Genomic DNA, 12,107 nt, shown 5'->3' with positions numbered 1-12,107 from the left:
CTAACTCAACTCGCCGTTTTTGGAGGAAGAGAAATGCTGCCTATGACCAAAAAGAACACCGTCCCCACTGTCAAGCATGGAGGTGGAAACATTATGTTTTGGGGGTGTTTCTCTGCTAAGGGCACAGGACTACTTCACCGCATCAATGGGAGAATGGATGGAGCCATGTACCGTCAAATCCTGAGTGACAACCTCCTTCCCTCCACCAAGACATTAAAAATGGCTCGTGGCTGGGTCTTCCAGCACGACAATGACCCGAAACATACAGCCAAGGCAATAAAGGAGTGGCTCAAAAAGAAGCACATTAAGGTCATGGAGTGGCCTAGCCAGTCTCCAGACATTAATCCCATCGAAAACTTATGGAGGGAGCTGAAGATCCGAGTTGCCAAGCGACAGCCTCGAAATCTTAATGATTTACAGATGATCTGCAAAGAGGAGTGGGCCAAAATTCCATCTAACATGTGTGCAAACCTCATCATCAACTACAAAAAACGTCTGACTGCTGTGCTTGCCAACAAGGGTTTTGCCACCAATTATGAAGTCTTGTTTGCCAAAGGGATCAAATACTTATTTCTCTGTGCACAATGCAAATAAATATATATAATTTTGACAATGTGAATTTCTGTTTTTTTTATATATAATTTATCTCTCACTGGTAAAATTAACCTAGCCTAAAAATTCTAGACTGTTCATGTCTTTGACAGTGGGCAAACTTACAAAATCAGCAAGGGATCAAATACTTATTTCCTTCACTGTACATATGATATAGTTTCCTACCAGTCCTAAAACAGATTTAAATGTTTTCTCTTAACCGTCTTCTGTGGACGACATGTTTGACTGGGAAATAAAAGAAAAAAATCTGGCTTTATAGGGAGTCTAAGTATATTGCGGTACTACACCAGTTTGACAAAACATAGAATCCAGAAAAGGGCCAGCGGAATCCTTTATAGCAGACATTCTACATTTAAATGATATATTTCGGTGTCATGATCATCGTCTTACTTGGTTTTCCAAAAACAATTTAAAAAAACAAACAAACTTGAACTACGACTAAACTTCTAAGCAGCAGAGAAGAAAACAGAGTGCAGCCTCAACAACTCCACATAAAAACAGCAAGAGAAAAAGACCCAGTGCTCCTCACAGCAACCCAATGTTCAGTTTCTCTATTCGCCCAAAAATCAAGCCTTTTCTACTTTAATAACCGCACTTAAAAATGCAATGAAATAGCATGCCGAAACATCATAGGGAGTGTGTGATATCATAAAACGACATTGAGGAGAAAAAAAAAAAAACACCACCAGAGAACCACACCGTTTATTTTATTTTAACATATTGTGTTGTTTTCTTCTCCCCTCTTCTTATATTAACACTGCTGAACAAAGTACCCACTTCTCCAGGTTTGGTAAGAGCCTCAAGCTCTTCTTGTTGTCTTCTCAGTCTAGCCACTCGCGCTCTGTGGCTCACCCTAAGGCCTCATGCACACTTCCGTTGGCCGTTGTATGGCCGCTAATGACGGATCCTTGAAACACGGACCGCACACACATGGCTTCCGTGTGCAATCCGTTGTTTCACGGACCACATCAATGAAAAGGCCGAGACTGTTCCGTCAAAAACAGGCAGGAGTAGGAGCGGTCTTATTTTTGACCGGACGGCCACACGGTTCCGTTAAAACAACGGTGGTGTGCATGGCCCTATTGAAATGAATGTGTCAGGTTGCCATCAGTTAAAAAAACGGATAGCACCCTGACAAAAAAAAACTGAAGTGGGCATGAGGCCTTATTCACACGAGCGTATTTCATGTCCGTGTTACGCGCGTTAAAACAACGGCCATCACACAGACCCATGCAATTCAATAGGGCCATTCAGACATTGCGTTTTTCACGCGTGTCCGCTGTGTGAAACTAACTGCATGTCCTAAACTTGTGCTTTTTTTGCGCATCACGCACACACTGAAGTCAATAGGTGCGTGAAAAAAAACGGACAGCACACGGACGTCATCCGTGTGCTGTCCGTGTTTTCTACGCACCAGTTGGTAAAGAAATGATGAGGAAAAATAAAACACCTCCCTCAGTTTTTTTTCCGGACGTAAAAAATGCATGACATACACGAGTAAAAAACACAGATGTGCACCGTACACAAATGCCACACGGAACTGCAACGCAGGAAAAACGATGCATTTTTTATGTGCGCAAAACGGACACGCTCATGTGAAAGGTGCCTTAATACATTGCAAGCCCTCAGGGGCTTTCAAGGAAGCCATAAGAAGAAATGTGTTGGGCTAGTACCAAAACATTGCATGGGACATGATATGCCCTTTATTTATGCCCATTTGTAAGTGCAAGTCGTTTTTCTTTTTATTTATTGTTTTCAATAAAAGGTTTTACACTAAAGTGTGCTCTCTAGTGTCATCCACTCTAAAAGGAGAGAGCCGTGCTGTAATTGGGAGACAATCATACACAGGAGGATGCGCTCATAGATTTTCTATGTGAGCCGGTCTTCAGGCATACTAGGATTGCCGATCACAGTCGCAGAGGCACAGCACTTGGGTGATCGCTTCTGCCCGCTGTTTTAGCGAATAGTAAGTGTCTCGGAAAGCAGAACCCCACCAATCAAAACTTCTAACATGTCACTATGACATCTCAAACGTTTTCGGGAACGACACAGGGTATGTTCATACAGAGTGTTTTCAGGCGTATTTTAAAAAACGCCTGAAAAAAACGGAAGCAGAACACCTACAAACTTCTGCCCATTGATTTCAATGGGAAATATGGCGTTCTGTTCCGACTGGGTGGTTCTTTACGCTTTGTTTTCCAAAAACGGCGCGTAAAAAGACGCCCGCGAAAAAGAAGTTCATGTCACTTCTTGGGACATTTTTGAAGCAGTTTTTCATTGACTCTATAGAAAAACAGCTCCAAAAATGGCCGTAAAAAGCGCGAGTGGCTTAAAAAACGTCTGAAAATCAGGAGCTGTTTTCCCTTGAAAACAGCTCCGTATTTTCAGACGTTTTTGATTTTGTGTGTGCCCATACCCTAAACCTTTAGAATAAATCAACAGCACAAGCTAAATATAAGAAGCTTCGTAATATATCTTAATAGGGAAAAATGCCTTTCTCCACATATCAGCAGGGCTGTGGAGTCGGAGTCAATAAGTCGGGGTACATTTTGGGTGGAGTACGTAAAACAAAAAATGGTATATATTTTATTATTAATTTATTAAAAGCATATCTTTTTACATATTTACCTTCATAGGAATTTAGGAAAGTTTAGATATTTGAATCATATAAATATATGTCGTGCTCTATCAATCTAAAGCTCGTATTTATATAAAGAAAAAGCAGTGATAAATAGGAAGCGATAGAAAATCAGTTATTCCCCCTCAGTTATTCTTTCCTCTCCCCAAGGCCTTATTCACACGAGCGTATTTCACGTTCGTGTTACGCGCGTTAACAACAGACGTCACACGGACCTATGCAAGTCAATGGGGCCATTCAGACATTCAGTGTTTTTCACGCAGCGTCTGTCCGCTGCGTGAAACTCACTGCATGTCCTATACTTGAGCGTTTTTTGCGCATCACGCACCCATTGAAGTCAATGGGTGCGTGAAAATAATGGACAGCGCACGGACGCACATCCGTGTGCTGTCCGTGATACACGCAGCAGTTGCTAAAGAAATGAGAAAAATAAAAATACTTTGTTTTCTTTGCGGACGTAAAAAAAAGCGCGTAAAAAACGCAGACGCGCACCGTACACAGATGTCACATGGAACTGCAACGCAAGAAAACCGCTGCATTTTTTTACGCGTGTAAAACGGACACATTCGTGTGAAAAAGGCCTTAGGGCCCATTCACATGAACGTTAATAACGTCCGTGTACTGCGCAGGAAAATCACGCGCAGCACACGGACTCATTGATTTCAAAGTGGCCGTTCACACATGCTGGAGTTTTCACGCAGCGTGTCCGTTGCGTAAAACTCACTGCAGGTCACATATTTGTGCGTTTTTCACGCACCTTTCGCCCATTGAAGTCAATGGGTGCGTGAAAATCACGCACCGTACATGGATACATATCCGTGTGCGATGCGTGATTTGTGCATCAATTCAATTGAAAATAATAAAAAAAACAAAAAGTGCTTTGCGTGCGCGTGAATAACGCATGCCACTCGCAAAGCACTTTGATGAATTAACGGAAGAGATTCACGCGTGTTTTTCACTATTTATGCTACGGTCCTTAGTTAAAGAGGCTCTGTCACCAGATTTTGCAGCCCCTATCTGCTATTGCAGCAGATCGGCGCTGCAATGTAGATTACAGTAACGTTTTTATTTTTAAAAAACGAGCATTTTTGGCCAAGTTATGACCATTTTTGTATTTATGTAAATGAGGCTTGCAAAAGTACAACTGGGCGTGTTGAAAAGTAAAAGTACAACTGGGCGTGTATTATGTGCGTACATCGGGGCGTGTTTACTACTTTTACTAGCTGGGCGTTGTGTATAGAAGTATCATCCACTTCTCTTCACAACGCCCAGCTTCTGGCAGTGCAGATCTGTGACGTCACTCACAGGTCCTGCATCGTGTCGGCCACATCGGCACCAGAGGCTACAGTTGATTCTGCAGCAGCATCAGCGTTTGCAGGTAAGTAGCTACATCGACTTACCTGCAAACGCTGATGCTGCTGCAGAATCAACTGTAGCCTCTGGTGCCGACACGATGCAGGACCTGTGAGTGACGTCACAGATCTGCACTGCCAGAAGCTGGGCGTTCTGAAGAGAAGTGGATGATACTTCTATACACAATGCCCAGCTAGTAAAAGTAGTAAACACGCCCCGATGTACGCACATAATACACGCCCAGTTGTACTTTTACTTTTCAACACGCCCAGTTGTACTTTTGCAAACCTCATTTGCATAAATACAGAAATGGTCATAACTTGGCCAAAAATGCTCGTTTTTTAACCCCTTCGCGCTCAGGTCAGTAATAGTACGTCCTGCTAAGTAGAACGTTCGCGCTCAGGTCAGTACTATTACTGACCTGAGTAAACACGGCGCCATCTTTCCCCGGCGCGTGTCTGAGCTGTGATACCTGCTGTTTCCGACAGCAGGCTATCACAGCTTAGTGTGCAGGGACCGATCGCGGTGGTCCCCGCCGATTAACCCCTTAGAAGCCGCGTTCAATAGCGATCGCGGCTTCTTAGGGGTTAAGCTGCCATCGCCGGCCTGCTACACGATAGCGGGCCGTGATGGCTACTATGGCAACCAGAATCCTAACAATGGACTCTGGCTACGCCATCGACGGAAGCCTAGTGGGTCCCGACAAAATCAGGACCCACTATGCTTGCTGTCAGCGAACAGCTGACAGCTCTAATACACTGCACTACGCATGTAGTGCAGTGTATTAGAATAGCGATCAGAGCCTCCTGCCCTCATGTCCCCTAGTGGGACAAAGTAAAAAAAGTGTAAAAAAGTAAAAAAAAGTTGTGTAAAAATAAGAAAATAAAAGATTTAAAAGTAATAAAAGTAAAAGTCCCCCTTTTTCCCTTATCAGTTCTTTATTATTAATAAAAATATATAAATAAACAAATAAACTATACATAATTGGTATCGCCGCGTCCGTAACGACCTGAACTACAAAACGATGTCGTTATTTATCCCGCGCGGTGAACGCCGTAAGAGAAAATAATAATAAACCGTACCACAATCACAATTGTTTGGTCACTTCACCTCCCAAAAAATGGAATAAAAAGAGATCAAAAAGTCGCATGTACCTAAAAATGGTACTGATCGAAACTACAGTTCGTTACGCAAAAAATAAGTCCTCGCACGGCTTTCCTGATGGAAAAATAAAACAGTTATGGCTCTTAGAATAAGGGAACACAAAAAGTAAATTATACTTTACAAAATGTATTTTATTGTGCAAACGCCATAAGACATAAAATAAAACTATAAACATCTGGTATCGCCGTAATCGTATCGCCCCGCAGAATAAAGTGAATATGTCATTTATAGCGCACGGTGAACGCTGTAAAAAAAATTGAATAAAAAACAATAGTAAAATTGCTGTTTTTTTAGTCACCACGCCACCTAAAAATAGAATAAAAACTGATCAAAAAGCCGCATGCACCCCAAGAAAACTACAATGGATTCCTCAAGGGGTCTAGTTTCCAAAAAGGGGTCACTTTTGGGGGGTTTCCACTGTTTTAGCACCACAAGACCTCCTCAAACCGGATATGGTGCCTAATAAATTAAATTAAATTAATTAAATGTCACCTCTACTTTGCTCTAAATTCCTGTGAAACGCCTAAAGGGTTAATAAACTTTTTAAATGCTGTTGTGAATACTTTGAGGGGTCTAGTTTCTGAAATGGGGTGTTTGATAAGGGTGTCTAATATATGGGCCCCTCAAAGCAACTTCAGAACTGAGCTGGAAACTAAAAAATAAAATAAAAATGAGGCAATACTTCGCTTCTTACATTATACTGATAATGAGCCGTGCCCACCCCGAGATGACCCCAGTTTTGACCGTTTGTATAAACGGAGACCCCTATTAGACCGTTTCAGTGCCCGGTTTTCCCAGCATTCACCCCCGAGAAGTGTATTGAAAGGGAGGCTTCAATTCCGCCAGTACCTGCCGGGTAAGAGGGCAAGGTATGGCGTGAAGATGTATAAGCTGTGCGAGAGTGCATCCGGGTATACCTACAAATTTAGGATATATGAAGGGAAGGACACCAGTTCTCAGCCCCCAGAATGCCCCCCCTTACTGGGAGTTAATACAAAAATTGTGTGGGATTTGGTGCACCCACTGCTGGACCAGGGTTACCACCTCTACCTGGATAATTTTTATACCAGCGTCCCACTCTTCAACTGCCTCGCTTCCAGAAGTCCTGCGGCATGCGGCACTGCTAGAAGAAACCTGAGAGGCCTCCCTACGACTCTGCTTGGGCAAACACTCAGAAGGGGTGAGAGCAGGGCAAAATCTAGCAGCAACATATTGTGTGTCAAGTACAAGACCAGGGAGATGCCACACCAGTACCCATGTACCTGTACGAGGTACCAGTACAGGGACCCCCAAACTAGACTGCATCCTGGACTACAATAGGTACATGGGAGGGGTGGACTTGTCAGATCAAGTCCTGAAGCCTTACAGTACTTCTGGAAGCGGGGCCACAGGCATCGTACCAGGGCAACACTTTTTAGGAGAAGTTCCCCAAACTGGCAAGAAGGGAAAAAGTCAAAAGAGGTGCAGAGTCTGCTATAAGAGGGGGATAAGGAAGGACACAATATATCAATGTGACGCGTGTCCCGAAAAACCAGAGCTCTGTATGAAAGAGTGTTTTCAAATTTATCATCCATCCCTTTATTTTTAATTTACCCCAGTTTTACTCGCTCTGATCCACTTCGCACAGCTTACCCCTCCTCATCTTTCCCCTCTGAGCCCTGCTGTGTGCCCAGGCAGCTGATAACAGCCACATGTAGGGTATTGCCGTACCCGGGAGAGCCAACATTACAGTTTATGGGGTGTAGGTCTCCGGTGGCACATGCTGGGCACAATATATCGGACACTGACATGGCATATATATAGAAAATTGCAAATCTCACTCTGCACCAACTGCTGCACATTATCTTTTACACAATACCTGTGGGGTCAAAATGCTCACTACACCTCTAGATGAATTCCTTAAGGGGTGTCGTTTTTAAAACGGGGTCACTTCTCGGGGGTTTCAACTGTACTGATACCTCAGGGGCTTCTGCACACACGACTTAGCACCAGAAAATTCCCAGTAGGCCACATGGTGGTCCTTTCCTTCTGAGCCCTCCCATGGGCCCAAACGGCAGTTTATCACCACAAATGGGGTATTGCCGCACTCAGGACAAATTGGGCAACAAAATGCGGTATTTTATTCCTTGTGAAAATAAGAAATTTTGAGCCAAAACTACCTCTTATTGGAAAAAATAAATTTTTTTTTAATTCACAGCCCAATTCAAATAAATTCTGTGAAAAAACTGTGGGGTCTAAATGGTCACAACACCCATAAATAAATTCTTTGAGGGGTGTAGTTTCCAAAATGGGGTGACTTCCATTGCTTTGATACCTTTGGGGCTCTGCAAATGCGACATGGCACCCGAAAACCAATCCAGCAAAATCTGGGCTCCAAAGAACACATAGCGCTCCTTTCCTTCTGAGGCCTCCCATGGGCCCAAACGGCAGTTTATCACCACAAATGGGGTATTGCCGCACTCAGGACAAATTGGGCAACAAATTGGGGTATTTTATTCCTTGTGAAAATAAGAAATTTTGAGCCAAAACTACCTCTTATTGGAAAAAAATTCATTTTTTTGAATTCACAGCCCAATTCAAATAAATTCTGTGAAAAAACTGTGGAGTCTAAATGGTCACAACACCCATAAATGAATTCCTTGAGGGGTGTAGTTTCCAAAATGGGGTCACTTCTGGTGGGTTTCCATTGCTTTGATACCTTTGGGGCTCTGCAAATGCGACATGGCACCCGAAAACCAATCCAGCAAAATCTGTGCTCCAAAGAACACATAGCGCTCCTTTCCTTCTAATACCTCCCATGGGCCCAAACGGCAGTTTATGGCCACAAATAGGGTATTGCCGCACTCAGGACAAATTGGGCAACAAAATGGGGCATTTTGTTCCCTGTGAAAATAAGAAATTCTGATCAAAAATGACATCTTATTGGAAAAATTGTCATTCTTTTAATTTCACAGCCCAATTCAAATACGCGCTGTGAAAAAACTACGGGGTCAAAATGGTAACAATAACCATAAATTAATTCCTTGAGGGGTGTAGTTTCCAAAATGGGGTCAGTTTTGGGGGATTCCTACTGTTTTGGCACCTCAACACCTCTCCAAACCTGGCATGCTGCCTAAAATATATGCTAATAAAAAAGCACCACCAAAATGCACTAGGTGCTTCTTTGCTTCTGGGGCTTGTGTTTTATTCCACGAGCGCACTAGAGCCACATGTGGGACATTTCTAAAAACTGAAGAATCTGGACAATACATATTTAGTAGTGTTTCTCTGGTAAAACCTTCTTTGTTACAGAAAAAAAATAGAATAAAATTGAAATTCAGAAATAAAAACGAAATTTGCAAATTTCACCTCCACTTTGCTTTAATTCCTGTGAAATGCCTGAAGGGTTAAAAAACTTTCTAAATGCTGTTTTGAATACTTTGAGGGGTCTAGTTTTTAAAATGGGGTGCTTTATGGGGGTTTCTAATACATAGGCCCCTCAAAGCCACTTCAGAACTGAACAGGTACCTTAAAAAAAAGGCTTTTGAAATTTTCTTAAGAATATGAGAAATTGCTGTTTAGGTTCTAAGCCTTGTAAAGTCCAAGAAAAATAAAATAATGTTCTAAAAACGATGCCAATCTAAAGTAGACATATGGGAAATGTGAACTAGTGACTATTGTGGGTGGTATAACCGTCTGTTTTTCAAGCAGATGCATTTAAATTCTGAAAAATGCTATTTTTTCTAAATTTTCTCTAAATTTTGCAATTTTTCTCAAATAAAGACTGAATATATCGACCAAATTTTACCACGAACATGAAGCCCAAAGTGTCACGAGAAAACAATCTCGGAATCGCTTGGATAGGTTTAAGCATTCCGACGTTATTACCACATAAAGTGAAATATGTCAGATTTGAAAAATGGGCTCTGAGCCTTAAGGCCCAAACTAGGCTGCGTCCTTAAGGGGTTAAAAATAAAAACGTTACTGTAATCTACATTGCAGCGCCTATCTGCTGCAATAGCAGATAGGGGCTGCAAAATCTGGTGACAGAGCCTCTTTAACTTGCATGTATCTGTGCTGCACATGCCCAGTAGTAAAGTTCCTTCTCTGAAAACCAGAGGAGGAAGTTTACTACTGGGCGCTGGGCCATTTTTAACACTTTGGTGGGCCCAGTGCAACAGTTTCATTAAAGAGGATGTGCCACTAGTTTAATAATGCCCCATCTCCTACCTAATCTAATAGGCGCGGTCACACTGATATTGCTAGTGAAGATTATGTTCCAAAACGTTTATTATTTGTAAAAGTTATTAGTCTTTTCTCAAAGCATGCAAATGAGGCTATAATAGGTGGAGCTACCTCACAGCCTCTGACACTGTCCTATCAGCATGAAGCTGCTTCACACAGTGTGAGAGACTGAGGCTGGAGGGAAGGGGGATCAATTCAAACAGCCATATCACGGGCTGTGGACCACCTAGAACAGCGGTTCTGGTGTCATATGAAAGATGAGATTCTATTCTCTCATATGACAAGGATTGCAGATCAAAACCGGAGATATCACAAGTTGAAAACACAGTCGCGAATGGAAGCTGTATACTATATGATCATTCTGTGTTGCTGGGCAGGGAAGGGGGAGAAGCTGTATGCTGAATAGACAGCGTCATACAGAAAAGTTTACACCACCCAGAGTGAAAAGAAAGAGTCACCTCCTATTTGGCAAGTATAGCCAAATTAGCATATTTCGAAAAATGCTCATAACTTTTCAAAAAAAGCGTTATAAAACCCTACCCAAAAAAAACACTGTAGTTATCATCGTCATAGCGCCTATTATATTGGTTAGGAGATGAGGAATTAATAAACTAGTGAAAGATCCTCTTTAAATCAGTCCCCCCCATGTACAGACTGGAGCACTGACTGTTAACATTGTCGTTGTTTCCAGTGTCTGGAGGGCTGCTAGTAAGGGTATGTTCACACATGCTATTTTCAGCCGTTTTTCGGGCTGTAAACACCCCTGAAAAAGGGCTAAAAATACGGGGGCTTAACGCCTCCAAACATCTGCCCATTGATTTCAATGGGAAAAACGGAATTCCGTTCCCACGGGGCATTTTTCACGCATGCTGCGGAGGGAAAATTCTGCAACGCAGCCTAAATACCGCACAGTTATTTTTCGCAAAATCTGAACTAAGTTACCTAAAAACGTATAGCAACCAATGTAAAAAACGGATGCTGCAGATTTTCACTGCGGACTGTCCACAGTGGAATTCAACAGCAATTCTGCCCTAATGCGGTCTAATTAGGAGATGGGAGAGCTTCGTAAATAAGGTGTAAGCTGTTCACACATGCCTCCCAGCCTAGAGGATATATTGCGAGCCTGTGGGAGTCAAAAAGTTCTGGTAACAAACAGTTGTGACTTTTGGAGCTGCTGGGCTATAGGCTAAGGGACGATGTATGTTAAGTTAATGGCCAGACAGCCTTGGATTTATTTTTGCTGTACTATTGATGTGATTTGTTCCTTTTCTGCATGAGAAGATAATAAAACTGGCTGAGGCTAGTTGTAGGAAATCCTCTGTTTTGGAGTGAACTTCCTTTGTTATAAATTACTGCAGAAAACTGGCATAAATTATAGCGGAAATCTATGCCAGCTCCTAGCTGGCGTAGGTTTCGCTCTACGGGGCGTAGCAAGGTAAAAACCCATACCTGGGCCCGCCAATCAGACTACCCTTCCATCAAACAAAAAAGAAAAATAGTAATGAAAAAAAAATCTATGAAGTCTTAATTAACCCCTTTGCCTCTCCCCACCAGGTCCCCTGAGAATGCCACGACTAATAAAACATACTGACGCCTGGCAGCGTCAAGACGTTGTAGGTGATGCAGCACTCAGTACACAGGAGTGCTGTGACGCATATAAGGTCCTGAAACTGCTTGGCGTCAGGACCTTCAATCAACTGCTGAGGCGACTCGGAGGGAAGAAGCAAAGAGGAGTGGTGTGTATAATTTTAGTAAATCTGCCCCAGTGTCAGACAGACAGACAGACAGACACACACACACACACACACACACACACACACACACACACTAAAAGGCTATGGACACCTTTGGGGCCATTTTTTTAAGCGGATTTATGACCAAATCAAAGGTAAACTTTAACTGGCTTATGCTTAGAAGCCCATTCAGGAGAGGAGGGAAAGGGGCTAAAGAACGCCATCAGAAAACCAGTTTGACAGATTTGGCTGTAAACAGCATTTTGCAGAATGCGATGTACTAAAATACATGCAGGTTGCATTAGTCAAACGTAGCAACCAATTGTAAAAGTGTTTCTTTAGATCATAATACAGCAATGCAATAAAACAAACTGGTGTCCATA

The 12,107-nt window shown here is 42.5% G+C and overlaps 1 protein-coding gene across 8 annotated transcripts in view; it reads right to left on the bottom strand.

Moving 5' to 3' along the window:
• ENOX1 (ecto-NOX disulfide-thiol exchanger 1) overlaps window positions 1–12,107 on the bottom strand; it is a 686,747-nt gene that overhangs the window by 265,935 nt on the left and 408,705 nt on the right. The window lies entirely within an intron of this gene.

This window comes from Rhinoderma darwinii, chromosome 2, assembly GCF_050947455.1.
Source record: "Rhinoderma darwinii isolate aRhiDar2 chromosome 2, aRhiDar2.hap1, whole genome shotgun sequence".
Taxonomy (NCBI): domain Eukaryota; kingdom Metazoa; phylum Chordata; class Amphibia; order Anura; family Rhinodermatidae; genus Rhinoderma; species Rhinoderma darwinii.
Note: the sequence above shows the minus strand (reverse complement) of the source record. Positions and strands in the feature narration are given on the sequence as shown.